The 16,238-nt window shown below is 47.4% G+C and overlaps 1 protein-coding gene across 2 annotated transcripts in view; it reads left to right on the forward strand.

The window, feature by feature from the left end:
* trh (PAS domain-containing protein trachealess) overlaps positions 1 to 16,238 on the forward strand; it is a 464,837-nt gene that overhangs the window by 179,608 nt on the left and 268,991 nt on the right. The gene's annotated exons all lie outside the window — the stretch shown is intronic.

Consider the following 16,238-nt stretch of genomic DNA (forward strand, 5'->3'; position numbering starts at 1 on the left):
AGAGTTCTATTTAGCAATTATTGTTGGAAACTCTAAGACGTGCAGTTCCCGCGCCATCTCGCCGTTACGTCATGGATTTCGGAGGCGTCTGCTCGGGCCTAGTTGCATGTTTATCGGAAAAGATGGGCTGTAGTGTATTCTAAGTACGAGGGCGAGATATAAGGTTTTTGCCCCTGTTTTATTAGGCCAAAATATGACACATACAGGTAATACAAATACACGTGCTATATTTACACTATTACACTTACTATTACACTATTTTTCCGCATAGTCCCCACACCGGCTCAGACATATGTCTCATCGCAGCACTAAATTTGAGATGCCCCTGTGGTAGAATTAGCACGCGCGCGGCCTCCTTGAACGATCATTGTCATAATTCCTTTCATTGTCACTGCCATCACTGTCATAAAGCCTTTTGCGAACCCATAACATTACCACCTCATGCTTCTCAAAACGAGACCCCTTGCCCCAAACGAGGGCTGCATTTCCCTGTGAATTTCGATGGACGTTCTTTTCTAGCGCCATAGAAAACGAATTATATTTCGTTGCTCGTACGCCTTGGACGTGTAAAGCACAACCGCCATCTTCGATGGATGGATGGATGGATGTTATGAGCGTCCCCTTTGGAACGGGGCGGTGGGTTGCGCCGTCAAGCTCTTGCTATTATGCTGCCTAATGTCCTACCTAGGTTAAAAAAAAAAAACGCACGATAAATTCCGATAACCAAATTTTGTGACCCCCTATTGTGGACTTTGTTATTGTACGTCTCCGTTTTTTGTCGTTTCCCTCTTTTTCTTCCAACAATCTTCCAATCGCCTCTTACTAATCTCTATTTCGGACATGTCTGCTTTCGCCCTGATCTTCAACTGCTAACAGCAGGGCCATGCCGCGGAGCTACGGACAGGTATGGCCGGGTCGGTCGAAGAAAGGTCCACCACTGAAAATGGATATGTTGACTTAATACACATTTACAGCCGTAATTTGGCTAAAAAAATAGGGGCAAGGACTTTCTGATTCGCACTCGTAAGGTACAGATTGAAGTTAGCGATTTCCGAGTACGTTTAATGCGCCACAATGATCGAAATGTGAGAAAACACTTCGTAATTGAGAAGAGAGAGAGAGGGTCAACCAAGGACGTGCCCGGTTGGCCACCCTACACTTGTGGAGGAGGAAAATGGAAGAACAGATAAGGAGAGGAAAGAAAACTAAGTCAGCCATTCACAGTCAGTCGCAGAAGAATCTCCATTGTTACAAGTGTTCATACAATCCAGTGCCCTTCAAGAAACGCAGAAAGGCTTTTGTGGCCTTTTGCATACAAGAACGCATAGGCCATGGTCCAAGGATCTTTTCTTCTCGCTCTATTGTCTAGCAGGTTGAGGTTCGCTCGTACAGTACGTCGTTGAGTGTCAAAGGATGGGCAGTGACACAGAAGGTGCTCTAGAGTCTCATCGCACCCGCACAATTTGCACGCCGCCCTGTTGGTCATTCCTATCACGAGTAAATAGGAATTTGTAAATGCGACGCCTAACCGCATGCGAAACAGTAAAGGTATTTCGCGACGGGTTAGTCCAGGTGGCACGCGAAGTCACAAGTTAGGGTCGAGAGAGTGCAAGCGTGAGTTGATGAAACACGGTGAATTCCATCGTGGAAATGTGATGTGGCGAGCAAGTGATTGAAATTGATGATGTCACACTGACTTCACGACCTGGGGCTTCAGCGCAAAATAAAGAAGAATGAAGTTTGACCTTGTCTTCTTTTATTTTCTCTTCTAATAACCAACTTATTATCGCGAGATTGCCGAGAATACAGTTTTTTATGCAGCCGTTTGTCAGTCTACACTGATTTAATGTTTCCTTTTAATGGGGGTACCGTTAACGCGGCGTATACAGCCACACTCTGTTGCCAAGGGCTGCCGACATGTTGGCCTTGGCCGCAGGATTTCTTCGGCGAGACGTTTAGCACAAACGCCGACCGCCACACACCCGTGCGCTCGCGCTTGCTGCACCGAACAACGCATTGCGAACAACTCGTCGCGGCGCTGCCCGCCAGCGTCGTCGCTCTTGAGCCGATTCAGGGATGCAAGTGGCGCACGTGCGCACTCCAAACTTGCACGTGCCGAGCACGCGCTATGGCTCGTTTCGGAGTCGCGCCGGGGCAGTTCTGACTCGTCCCAGCCGCCGCCGGCGTGCGATGTGAGCTCTCTCGCGGACGTGTTTTCTTTGCGTGGCATGCGTTGGAACCACGGTGGTCGGAACCACCGCCGCCCGACCGTGAGATGGCGAGTCTGCGGCAACGGCTCCACCTAACGACTCGGGGATTATGCGGGGATGTGCGGCCGCGCCGCTTAAGTGCGTCGACGGTGCTGCCAATTGACTCGAAGTGGATTCCCGCATCCGCCCTTGGGCGCCTGGCTCAAAGTGATGATTTTTCCAGTACTCGCGCGGAGCGTTGCAGCTCTCTATCTTTCTAGCTTCGCTATTTTATTTTCCCAGTGACCGTGATGCGCTGAATAATTCTTTGTTTTTTCTTCGTAATATGCAATTTGAGACGTCTCCAAGCAATTGGTGTCCATTTACAATCAAGTCAAGTTCGACTCCTATGCCCTAGGGAGACCGTGATTTTTAGCCAGCGTCGGCAGGCAACCACTGTCGGAAAGCAGGCGTTGTTCTCGGCCCATGGCCGAATACTAAAACTGTAAGCAAGACAATGAAAGCGTCCTAAGAGTTCCAGCATGCCACGGGACTGGACGAGCGGCTTTAGTAGCCGCTGCGCGATGTACTACATACGCATCACCGTCTTAATTTGCTTTTCCTCGTTATCATTTAACAGTGTTCAGTAAGTACCCCTCCCCAGTGCAGAGTATACTACAGCACCCTAGAACGCACGAGTTCGATACGACCTTGCTTTTCCTGTAAATGAAACACCTCTGTCTATTCGCGATACCTGATACTGCTCCCAGATAGAGCACGTCTGTTCTGCTTGTGAGAGCGGACGTATACTACTTTTGGTTTGCGAGGATTCTTGGAGACGGAGTCAAAAGTTGTACAAGTAGTTCCTCCCGCAAGAAGGAGCAGGCAGCTCTCCTTTTTATTCTTTTTTTTTTTTGTATGTATGCATCACGAGGTTTTAATGGCATAAACAGCTCAATATATTTAGATTAACGAGAATTTTTCGTGCCGGCATACGATAAAATAACCCCAGCGTAGTAAACGTTGTGAAGTCTACATTATCAATCTGTTCTCTTTTCTGTGCTCTCGGCCGCCAGTCATTCCTAGTGGGTAGCAGACAGCGGAAGCGTTCGGAGTTATCAAGCTAAATACGATAAAAGTTTCACGGGGCAATTTTCTATTCAGGCGTCCTGCACTTTTTTTTTTTTTTAATTCGAAGGCGTTCATTTCTCTATCACAGTATGGTATGTTCTTCTACATGATCATCGACGTACAAAACTCGGATTCAATCACATCAAGGTTCTTCCTGCGCGTATCGTCGTGATCTGCCTTCCATTTCTAACTTTCCGTCAAGATTCAAACTCATTGCCCGAGAGGGGAAATGGCCTGTACATCAACAATTTCACCTCTGGCTGTGATGGGATTAAGTCCTGCCTGAGCCCCGCACCCGCTCGCCCTAAGGGTCATGTATAAAGTATTGGTCGAAGAAGAACGTTTCTTCCACTACATCTCTTTCTCTTTTTTTCAACGTTTTCTCTGTATTGCATTTTTTTTTCTTTTTCGATTACACTCCCGTGGTCGTCCCGACAGGCCGCTCGTCGGGCCGGGTTTTATAGTCGCGTGAATAATGCAGCGACGCTGATCTGCGCTCTGCGAGACTCGCTGGCATCGTTCTCCCGTGTATACACTCGGTGGCGTTGGCATGCGGCCGTGGAGTTCGACCGAACTACCTTCTCCCCCCCTCTCCCTCGATGCGCACCGCGACGCCCTTTCTCCCGGCCTGCACCTCGTTCCCGCAAAGTGGCCCATAAATACGCTGCCGCCATTGCGAGCGCGGCAACAACGTCGAAAGAAGGATAAAAAGAAACGCGGGTGAATGCGGAAGTCAGGGAAAAGAAACGGCAACCGATAGGCGATGCACAGCCTCGTGGCAATCGACATCATTGGACTAAGGAAGCAGTTAAGCCGCGGCGATACAATGCACCTCGCGCTCTCATAAATGGCTGAAGCGGCGGTTTGCTCGCGCAAGTGTCTTCTGGACTATGGGTGGCGCAAGCTTCATGCATAGGAGCGGATGCAAAGAACACGAGAATGTAAACAATAACACTCGCAAGAGCGAACCACGCTCCCGGTACGGTTGAGGGTGGAACGAGGTGTACGCTAAGAGATGCGGGTCGTCATCAGCTCGGGATACAGACTGAGGTGTGCTGGGGTCACGTAAAACAGGAGAAAGTCGAACCTGGCAACGATAGAAGCAGAAGTAAAGAGAATTAAAACTGAAGAGGACAAGAAGGAAGCGGAAGTAAACATAAATCCATCAGAAGTAAGCAGAACTGCGAAGAAGTACAACAGACGTAAACAGAAGTGGGGGCAGAAGAAGGAAATAGAAGCCGAAGCGTACATAAGTGCAGAAGAGAGCCGAACAAAGCAGGTGTGTAGTCTACTCGCATGCGTAAGGCCTATAGGATGCAGCAACAACGAACCAGGTCTCACAGCAATGCAAGACATGGCACAGCAAAGCAAGACATGGTACTTGGAAAGCAGGGAAAGAAGGGTCATATAGGCAGGCATTGGCTGAACCCAGGTGAAGGGTTCGGGACGGCAGCGGGAAAACAACCGATAAAAGCCAGGCGCCTGGTCGCGTCAACGCAAGAAAACGGAAACAACCTCGAAGTGAGGGAACGTAAAATCGGTGGTCTGGTGAACTATAACCGGAAAGGGTTGGAGGCGGGTGGGCCGGGATGCAGGTTGTAAAAACCCGGGACCCGCAAGCTTATGCACGTTAACGGGATCCTGCATCTCCTGGGAAGAAGGGAGGGTGAGTTGTTCTGCTATGCGTGGCCGTGCGGATGCTCTTATAGCAGCTCGTTTATTGGGTTCTGACGCACAGGCGGGGATGTGGCCAGTGTGTTTACGTGTCACGCGGACAGCTTGAGATGCGAAACCGCGTCCCCAAATGTAGCATAGATGTGCTCGATATATTTGCGCGCAGCAAGCTACGCATTCCCACGTATGTAGTAACAACACTTATACTAACTTGGTCTGTCTGTCTGTCTGTCTGTCTGTCTGTCTGTCCGTCCGTCTGTCCGTCTGTCTGTCTGTCTGTCTGTCTGTCTGTCTGTCTGTCTGTCTGTCTGTCTGTCTGTCTGTCTGTCTGTCTGTCTGTCTGTCTGTCTGTCTGTCTGTCTGTCTGTCTGTCTGTCTGTCTGTCTGTCTGTCTGTCTGTCTGTCTGTCTGTCTGTCTGTCTGTCTGTCTGTCTGTCTGTCTGTCTGTCTGTCTGTCTGTCTGTCTGTCTGTCTGTCTGTCTGTCTGTCTGTCTGTCTGTCTGTCTGTCTGTCTGTCTGTCTGTCTGTCTGTCTGTCTGTCTGTCTGTCTGTCTGTCTGTCTGTCTGTCTGTCTGTCTGTCTGTCTGTCTGTCTGTCTGTCTGTCTGTCTGTCTGTCTGTCTGTCTGTCTGTCTGTCTGTCTGTCTGTCTGTCTGTCTGTCTGTCTGTCTGTCTGTCTGTCTGTCTGTCTGTCTGTCTGTCTGTCTGTCTGTCTGTCTGTCTGTCTGTCTGTCTGTCTGTCTGTCTGTCTGTCTGTCTGTCTGTCTGTCTGTCTGTCTGTCTGTCTGTCTGTCTGTCTGTCTGTCTGTCTGTCTGTCTGTCTGTCTGTCTGTCTGTCTGTCTGTCTGTCTGTCTGTCTGTCTCTCTCTCTCTCTCTCTCTCTCTCTCTCTCTCTCTCTCTCTCTCTCTCTCTCTCTCTCTCTCTCTCTGTGTGTGCGTGCGTGCGTGCGTGCGTGTGTGTGTGTGATGACATTTGAAGTATAGGCAGCTGTCGTATCCTGCTGTGCCACAGCATGTAATTCTCATACCGAGAGACAGAAATAACACGAAAAAGTAAGAAAACATTCACACATGAGAACAAACTGGTGGGCTAGTTGGTACTGCATAACTTGGGGCAAAGCGAAAAAAAAAAAAAAAAAAAACACGAGGACAAGAGAAGCGTTGTGTCTTCATTTCTTTCTCTTGTCCTCGTGTTTTATTTCGCTTTGCCTCAAGTTATTCACACATGCACACGCGCGCATACGCACACGCGCAACGGGGCACAATGTGTACATTATAGGCTTCTCAAATTCGATTACAAATACAAATACCTTTATTTCAACATCAGGGATGTTAGGGGTGCACCCAAAAGCCTATGGCTGGCTTGACAGGGGAGCGCACCTCCGTACATAAAAACCGGCAGCAACAGAACACGGACAGAACAAAAAAAAAAAAAAAGACTACAGTGCGTAGGTAGACATCATATTCAATAAAAAATTAGTGAACATCCTCTTGCAACAACAAATAAGTGAAGGCGGCAGAATTAAGCAACAGAACATGGAGAGAACAATAAAAATATAAGACGGCAGTGCATAGGCAAACATCATATTCAATAAAAAATTAGTGAACATCCTCTTGCAATAACAAATAAGTGAAGGCGTCAGAATTAACACAAAACGCTCAGGAATACTGAAGAATGCAAAACGAAGAATAACAATAAGAAAAGAAAAAGGGAGAAAGGAGGCGCAAACTTGCAAGAAAAAACCGAATCGTTATGTTCTCAGTACTCATTGTGCCGATTAAGAAGAGTTCGAAACATATGTCTGAGCATTTGACGACCGTAACTAGTACGAGAGGTTGGCACGAACCCTCACTACCGCGGTCAGTGTATACACATTTATTTTTGTGTCGCTGATATTTGTCGTTATCCTCTCTCTTTCACCGTTATAAGCAGTTGCGTTCATAAGAGACATAATTTGTCAAGTAACGCACGCTGATGTGCGCTCTGTGGGACTCGCTCGCATTTTTGTTCTCTCCCGCCGGATGCCTTCCAGCGTGTTCTTACTTTATGCCCTTTCACCCGGCACGTTTATGTTTCCCCCTAGTCTTTACAGGACCCAAGACCGTCAGCAGGCTAACCATGTCCACATTTATCGCTGAATAGATGCTGTGACGTTCTATCAGTACAAGCTCAGTGCAATCTGCGCCATTTCCACGAGCTGTGGTGTAGGGTAGCAAACCGGACGCTCGTCTGATTCGCCTCCCTGCCTTTCCTCTCCTCGCTTTCTCTCTCCACGCGCTATGCCCGAATGAGCATCTGAAAATTTTCTCTTTTAACTCCGCGTGCTCGGACCTCGTGGGGAACTGCAGTGCAGCTGCCCTTTTAATTATGATAAAATATTTTCTTTTTGATTTCGTTCGTTGTTGTTCAATGCTGCCCAGTATACTCTTTCTGCATCCTTGGTTACGCCTTTCAACACCCTTTTCTCTGCATCTGGTCGCCACGCCAGCACAATTACTGGTTGGTTTCCTGGTTATTTTTTTTCATTGTGAGTCTACGTTTTAAGCCATGGCACTCGCTTGTGCGCACGCTCTGTCCGTAAAGCTGCACGGGAAGAGCAAGGACACGACGCACATATTTCTTAGCTGTTGCGCGCGTTGTCTGAGAAAGCGGCGTATGCGCACTCACGCATTCATTGAGACGGTTGTGTGTGTCTTCGCGTTGGGGGAGGAGGGTGCGCGCGTCCATGCGGAGTGCACAGGGGTGCCTCGCCTTTGCAGCGCACGGCTTTCGCCTGGCGTCCTTTCATATTTAAGCACTAGGGACGCCGTTCTGGGCATACATGCACTGCGGGAGCGCACCCAATTCCCGTGGAACAAGTTTCACACCAAGCTCTTCTTCCCCTCTTTCCTAACCGGCCTTTAACACGAGAGAACAGCTGAACAATACAGCTAAATAGAAGCCGCCTCCCTTCTTTGGTTGAGAAAGAAAATCAAACCTGCTGGCCGTTCATTTTTGTTTTCTCTGTTTTATTTTTTTCACTCCTGCGCTTGCGCGTCCACATATGATGTGGTTTATTTAGGCCCTTGAGGGCGGAGTGCAATCTCGGTTACAAGCCTGATTGAATTACAGTACGGAGGTGAATTTTAGGCATTAAATATTCAGCTTCGGATAGTGGTCCATCGTTACATACGTGGCGTACCCACGAGCAAGGTTTGTGCACTCTAAATCAGACCAGCACGCATACCTTCTTGCAGCCTATGTATAAACGATGGTACGTACTCCCACTGTCAGTCTCCTTCTGGAACTTATTTATATCAATGGCGACGCGCCACGGGAAGCTGATGCTGTATTTCACGCTGATTTTGTTTGCTGCTTTCCCTTGCGCTGTACTTTTCTAAAGCGAGTAAGCTTCTAATGCTCGTGATTTCACGCTCGTAATTTATCCCCTTCAGACGCAATCTAATTCTGTCAATTGAAAATATACTTTCACCTCATTTCTTGCATATTCGTAATCATGAAAAGTGTAGAACTGCAGAATCAATCAGAAATTCTTTTCTACTTCACTGTCAGGCTTACAATATGCGCACTCCTTGAGAGAACTCTTAAGGAACGTGTAATATGAGAGCATCAACTATTTTATATCTAGCATACTTGGAAAGCACGTATCTAGCCACTTAAAAAAATGCGCCTGAAAGAAAGCATAAAAAACAACATCAGCAGTGAATCCGCTACATGACGACATGCACCAAGATGCAAACTCAGTTCTACCTTCCAACTGGTTTTACTAAAACAATTTATACATGTTATTCAAACTTGCACAGCAAGTATAATCAGATGTGTTTCAAACTGTATTCAACATATTTTAAATGTAATTATTTTTATCAGTACTTCAAATATTTGATACAGTCTCGTCATAAGCATTTGTGCACACAGCGCCTGAATGAGTTATAGACGCTTCGGCGAAGACTCAAGTTCAATTTTCCTGAATGCACGATTACCTCATATTTTGCAGCCTATAGGTTGTCAAGATGGCGGTTTCTCTGCATGCAGTATTAGATCTTGCCGTTGAGTGCGGGAGTTGGCCGACGTTGAGGTGGACTTTGAGAACGGAATGTTTATTTACGTTATGTACAGGATTTAGGAACAAGTAAAGTAAAAGTAAACACTCAACGTCGGCCGGCATCAAATCGTACGCTGCGGCCCACGGCAAGAAGCACGTCTCTGAACGTCTGTCCCTTTCCGATGGTTCGGTGGGTTATAACTCCTTCAGTCCGTCGGAGTCACGTCATTTTCAGCCAATCGTCGAGCCCGTACAGGCGTCTTCATGTTCGGCCTATGGGGACACTCCCTGGGCTCTCCCTTCCGATGGCCGCATTCGTCCGGTATTGCCTCCTTGCCTGGTCATCCTTGAACGTGCTTCCAGTGCTGCAAAGCAGTTTTTCTTCGCACTAAGGTCAACTACCTTGAAGCGTGCTGACCTTCATGTACACTTTCGGGAAGCGTCACCCACGGAGGGGGGGAGATAAAAGCTCCCCGAGCGACACACAAGGGCAGGCTAACCAGCCTGTAACAGGCCGACGCGCACTTGCGCACCACGTCAACGAGGGGTTGCGCCAGGGGAACTTGACCGATGCAGACAAATGGTCCGTATCTAACAGCGGTGCGTACGTTCTTCTTGCTAGGAGTGTCGATTGTGATAGGAAGAAAGCAATGCGCAACAGCGAGAACAATCTATTATAGCCGCACAGTCATCATCGTTTTAACATTGTGTAGGCTGCCGCATTTTCGGCAGTTGTGCATTGTGAGAACAGCCAGCTTGACGAGTGTAAAGAATGGTCCTATGTGCGGCAGAATAGGACGTTCCTTTATGTTAAACTGAGATGTTGATGCCTGTACATGTCGCCGGCTATTCCTCTTCGCTCAAATGATTATTGTGCTCAAAACGATGTATGTAATTCTAGCGATAATTAGAAAATAAATTATGGCAGAACCAATCTCACGACGGAAATGCGATTAGCAATCAAGCAAGGTATAGGGACACCCCGTACTGCTGAAGTCACGTTTATATAAAATCTGTAGTGGTCATTCTGAGAATTCCGTTGCTTCGGCTATGTGCGACAAACACTGTCTCCGGTGTTGGCTCACTTTGCTATGATACTCGCTTGCCAAGGTCAGCCATGAGTATGACGGCTTGACGACGACTGTATGGCGGCGACGCGCGCGAAGACGGTGGAATGACGAAGAAAGAATGTCTTGGATCAAATGACAAAGGTGGTACGATGACGATGGCATGCATGACTGCAATGAGATGACGATTCTGAAGTAATGCCGATGGTATGACGCCGAAAGTGCGACGAAGACGTAATGAGGACAACGGGATGCCGAATAACGACGAGTGTATGACGACGATGTCGTGACCATGATGGTATGACCACAACCGGATAACGAAGCTGTAATTACGACGATAAAGAACAACCGCGACGGCATGAAGAGGATTGTGTAACGACAGCGCAATGACAGCGATGACATGAAAACGGCGGAATATTCACGATTGAGTGACAGCAGCATGACCACCAAATTTGGAGGACGCTTAAGTTTCGCCTTTAAGAGTGGAACACGATAGCATTCAAAGACCCATGCCTGCTTCTCCCGCTTCCCGGCAACCGAAGCTTATGTAACCATAATGTTTACCGGGAAACGCTGGCGGCGAACGCTATGCAGGAAGGTGAGCTTTCTGGTAGAAACGCGGCCTCTTGCGTGGACCGCGGATTCGCCGAGGAAAGCGCCATCTGGATGGTGTTGCAAGTAACCGGGCGCCCCGCTCTATGAATGGTAGAAACGCTGGAAAATAGTTTGTGTTTGAACTTCTACGCAACAAAATATGTTTCCTCATATATTCAAATTACAACCCTGCGCTGTTGTGGTTAAGCCGCACTTTGTGATATTTCTGACGCATTTTACTTTGAAAAGTTAAATTAGTTCAGTGCGTCTCTGCGCTACACGGAGGGCCTGCGTGGTTGGGTATGCATGGTGCGGAATTATTTTTCGCTCACAAGACGGTAAACGCTAGACGCGGTCAGCGGGACACCGACGCCGGATTTTCTGCGGCACGGGGCCCTTAACGCTATCGCGTTCATAGAAGGGCGAAGACGCGACGTCAATTGAACAACGAAGATGGTATAAGACGGTGACGGCCTGACGAAATTGAGCTGACGTTTCTGAAGCGATGACGATGGTAAAACAGAGCTTGATGGCGACGGCATGACTAACGGTATGACGACGACTGTGTGACGAAGATTGGAGGACGAAGTTGGAATGGCGACAATGGAACGACCACACCGGCGCCACTACGACGCAATGACGACGATGCCATAGCAATAGTAAGAGTACAATGGGATGATAGCGTGAGGAGAGTAGGATGACGAATCTGGGAGTGGCGACGACGCAACGACCACGACGGCACATACCCAGTAGCTCAAGCTATTAGACCAATGGGCCATTGTGTCGGCGTAGGAGGCGGGACGGCGACTTTATGATGACATTCAGATGACGAAGCTGGAATAACGATGATGGAACGACCACGAGGGCATTACGACATCGCCGTGCACATACATGGTGGCCCAAGCTAGTAGACAACTTGGATCACTGGGTCGGCGCAAGAGCCTGTCTGTATTTCTAGCTAGACAGACAGACATAGATAGACAGATAGTAAATGGAAAATCAGACATCCACCCATTCGGGCAATTCCTACATATGAAAACCATACGGGTCCCTCGAAAGAAAAGCCTCGCAGTTGAAGACAAATTCGTCCTGATCGGGGACTCGAACCCGGGACCACAGCCTTTCCGGGGCATCCGCTCTGCCATCTGAGCTAACCAGGCGGCTAACAGGTGGCAGGGCGAAATCGAATTTGTCAACAACTCGAAGCAAAGGCAAGAGTTTGTGGTAATAGTTCTGCGGAAACCTGCAAGGAGCAGGGAAGTAATTAAAAAAGGGAAAATCAGACATCCACCCGTTCGCAGCAGTTGCTACACAAGAAACCCATACGGGTTCCTCGAAAGAAAAGCCTCGCAGTTGAAGAAAAATTCGTCCTGGTCCGGTGCTCGAACCCGGGACCACCGCCTTTCCGGGGCATCCGCTCTGCTATCTGAGCTAACCAGGCGGCTAACAGGTGGCAGGGCGAAATCGAATTTGTCAACAACTCAAAGCAAAGGCAAACTCTTGCCTTTGCTTCGAGTTGTTGACATGGACAGTGGACTATGTAACTATGGGTTAAGCATGAACCTAAACACTATTGTCAGCCTTTTCCTGTGTTTCAGAACGTCGAAAGTGGGTCGTTTTTTGTGACTCCAAGGCAGCCCTTCAGAGTCTGCGGTCAGCCTTACGACACAAGACCCATGAAGAACTGGTGTTTGAGACCAGAGAGGTTTTCATAGCCCTCATAAACGGACATGACATCATCTTTCAATGGTTTCCGGGGGGCACTATGGCATCATAGGAAATAACCTTTCTGATGATGCCGCCCAGTCAGCCTGTAAAGAAACCCTGACACTTCCTATACCCTTATCAAGGACAGATGCTGCGAGGGTTCTTCATATACTTGCTCAAACCAAGACTGAAACTTTGTGGAACACCCCAATTTCCTCCACCTACCGTCTCCACCGGCTGAATCCTACAATGAAGCTGCAAATTCTATCGAACTTCTCCCACCGTCATGCAACTTTACTGTGCCGCCTCTGGTTAGGGGTGGCTTTTACGAAAGCCTACTCTTTCCTTATTGAAATGTCCGACACACCGATCTGTGACTCATACAACTGTGAAGAGACGATCGAGCACGTGTTGTGTTTTTGTAATCTCTATGACAACTAACGCGACCTTCTTCGGTGGGTGTTAAACCAATTAGAAAGCAGACCATTTTCAGAGACTAAGATTCTCGGACCATGGCCCCACGCGTCGCAGGCTTACAAAGCGACGGGGGCACTGCTACGTTTTATGAAAGCTACTGGCCTGAGTGACGGATTATAGACGTGAAGTTATGGACATCCGCACGTATTCACACCGATAGTATCTTATTCCCTCCCTCTCTTTTCTTTTCTTCCATTAAACGTACCCCTTCCCCTGTGTAGGGTAGCAAACCGGACGTGTGTCTGGTTGACCTCTTTACCTTTCCTAGGTATACTTTGTGGCGCAAAAAAAAAAAACAGTCCTTTTGGAACTCTTTACCTTTCCTTCCGTTCTTCTCCTCCTCCTCCTCCTCCTCCTCCTCCTCCTCCTCCTCCTCCTCCTGTGTTTCAGCTTCTCGTCCTGTTACTTCGTTTATGTTATAAGGTGTTGCTTGTGTACTGTTTACGAATGGGTCCTTTCATGCATTACATTTGTTATATAAAGCAGGCAAGCACGCCTAGCATCGCTATTTCAACGTCATTGGTAGTAGTATACTTACTACCAATGTTAATATGTGTTTGTATAAACTCTACACTTCTGTAGATTACTTTGTATATGTGTTAAGGCTTGTAATCGTGTGTAATTATTAACATTTGATCAGAGTGAAGGTGTATACCTCTACCCTCCAATGCATTCGTCTTGTCCGTGGGCAAAAATATGGGCCGATCCCGGAGATCAGAAGCTGGCAGTGCAGCGAAACCTGGACCGACAACTGAAGGCGCTGCAAGGTGGAGCATTGACTTACCGAAATTAATATTGTGGAATTCCGTAAGGTTGGCAAGGTTTCGAGATGCAGACGCCGTCAATAACGGCAGTTTCATAGAAGTTGTTTTTATCCATGCCTATGGTTATTTGCTCTCCTAGATTTACACTGCGGAGAAATATGGTATGTTTGAGCTGTATTAGTAAACCACCCTTCTGGAATACCACAACAAGTCACTCTTACCATGAGAAGAGGCTTGCTAAATCAGAAAATTCGTTAAAGAAGAAAAACAACTCATCGACGATTACGATAGTCTGCATTGCGAAATTTGAGCGCAGCTCTACACGTGTTTTCATTTCGCGATATATTGGCTGGCGCGAACAATCTCTCTCGTGCGGCACGTTGCAAACGGAGCGAAGTGTGGCGCGACTCCCTCGGAGATCACGAGAGGCAGTGCGTGGATGACGCGTGGGCGCGATTCAAAGCAGCCGTCACACACAGACCTTCGCTACTCTGGCGCCATCTCGTAGCCATCGTCGCCGCAAAGCCCGTCGCGCCCGGCAATATGTTTTTCTTCTCGTGCTTTCCGCTTTCGCCATACCCTCCTCTTCCGCTTTCCGCCTCATGGTCCAGGTGCACCCTCATCCTCCGTTTTCGTCCTCACGCTGTCTTCGCTATCACCGTCTTTCATCTCCCGCTGCGTACCGCGTTCGCTTTCATCCTTCACTCTGCTCGTTCGCTCGGTTACGAGAGACAACGCCGACGCTCGCCGCAGGAACGGGCGCCTAAGAGCTGCGCTCTGAAACGAACCAAAAACAACAGACGGGTGACGTCACCGCCTTAAGTTCCCGCACTATCTTTCCGTGATGTCATGGATTGTCATGGCATCTGCCCGTGCCTAGTTAATCGCTTATAATGGACTATGCTAGGAGGGGAGGGGGAGTACTGATTGCAACCAGACATGAACTATCATGTACAACCATTAATATTTAATCAGACATAGAAATGTTATGGGTCTTATGTCACGCTTCACCTCAGTCCGTTTTGATTGGCGTTTGCTACAGACCTCCTAACAGTCCGGATTTCCCCACAAAACTGAATAACGCAATAAATGAAATTAAAACGAAGCATCCAAACACCTGTACTCTTTTATTTGGAGACTTCAATTTCCCGAGTATTGATTGGCATAATCTAACTTCCACAGGTAACAGAGATGCTAACGAATTTCTTGATGTTTGCCTTAATTTTAATCTTGTTCAAATTATATCGGAGCCAACCCGTGTAACTGAGGACTGCGCTAACATTCTCGACCTAATATTAACGGATAATCCGGAATACGTTCATTCCATCACGCATCTACCAGGCGTCAGCGATCACCAAGTCATACAAGCCGACTTCACGATTAAACCATTTTCACGGACAACTAGCAAACGTACCATCCGGCTTTATGATAAAGGAAACTATACTGCCATAAATAATGAACTTCGCACATTCTTACCCCGTTTTCAGTCTGACTTTAATCAAAGAACTATCCACGATAACTGGTACTTGCTTAAGACAAAAATTGAAGGTTTGGTTGACAGGTTTATTCCGAGCATAAATATAAGAACTAACCCCCTAAACCCTTGGTTCACAAACTCACTCAAACGCCTTGAAAACAAAAAGAAGCGTCTTTTTCGTTCAGCCAAGTTGCGGCCTAGTCAGAACGCTTGGGACAAGTATTATGCAGCTGAAAAAAATTACCTACAAAATGTGCGAGAAGCCAAGCACTCTTTCTTTCATTATGACCTGCCAAACATGTTGTCTACTAACCCCCGTAGGTTCTGGCAAGTCATTAATCCCCAGAATACACGCACAATTTCCCTCACCGATGCATCAGGTGAAACTATCTGTGAATCCGAATGCGCCAATATTTTTAACGCAGCTTTTTCATCCGCGTTTACTAATGAAACCGATCCGGTTGTTTCTCCAAACCCCGCAATTATTCAGGAGACAATGCCTTCACTTGTATTTTCTTCAGAAGGGATTTTGTCCCTAATAGAAAACTTAAAGCTTTCATCCTCTGCTGGCATTGACAACATCAACGCTAAGATTCTGCAGAACACCAAAGATACATGTTCATCTCTGTTGTGCATGTTATTCACTCAGTCACTCCTCACAGGCCAACTGCCCAAAGAATGGAAACAAGGGAAGGTCGTTCCAGTCCACAAATCAGGTAACAAGAACTCACCTCTAAATTACCGTCCCATTTCTCTAACTAGTATTCCCTGCAAAATCATGGAACACGTCATCTATACTCACATCATGGCATTTCTCGACTCGAACAACTTTTTTAATCCTGCCCAGCACGGGTTTCGCCGTGGTTACTCCTGCGAGACTCAGCTTGCCGCTTTCTTACACGATCTGCACTCTAACCTTGATTGTAATCTTCAGTCTGACCTATTATTTTTAGATTTTGCTAAAGCCTTTGACAAAGTGCCCCATAAACGCCTTCTTATAAAGCTTTCCCACTTAAATTTTGACCCTAATATACTGAAGTGGATTGAAGAATTCTTGACTAATCGTTCACAATTCGTCACCATTAATAATAGGAATTCTAATTCAGTCTCTGTAAC

The sequence above is a fragment of the Dermacentor andersoni genome, chromosome 7 (genome assembly GCF_023375885.2).
Source record: "Dermacentor andersoni chromosome 7, qqDerAnde1_hic_scaffold, whole genome shotgun sequence".
Taxonomy (NCBI): domain Eukaryota; kingdom Metazoa; phylum Arthropoda; class Arachnida; order Ixodida; family Ixodidae; genus Dermacentor; species Dermacentor andersoni.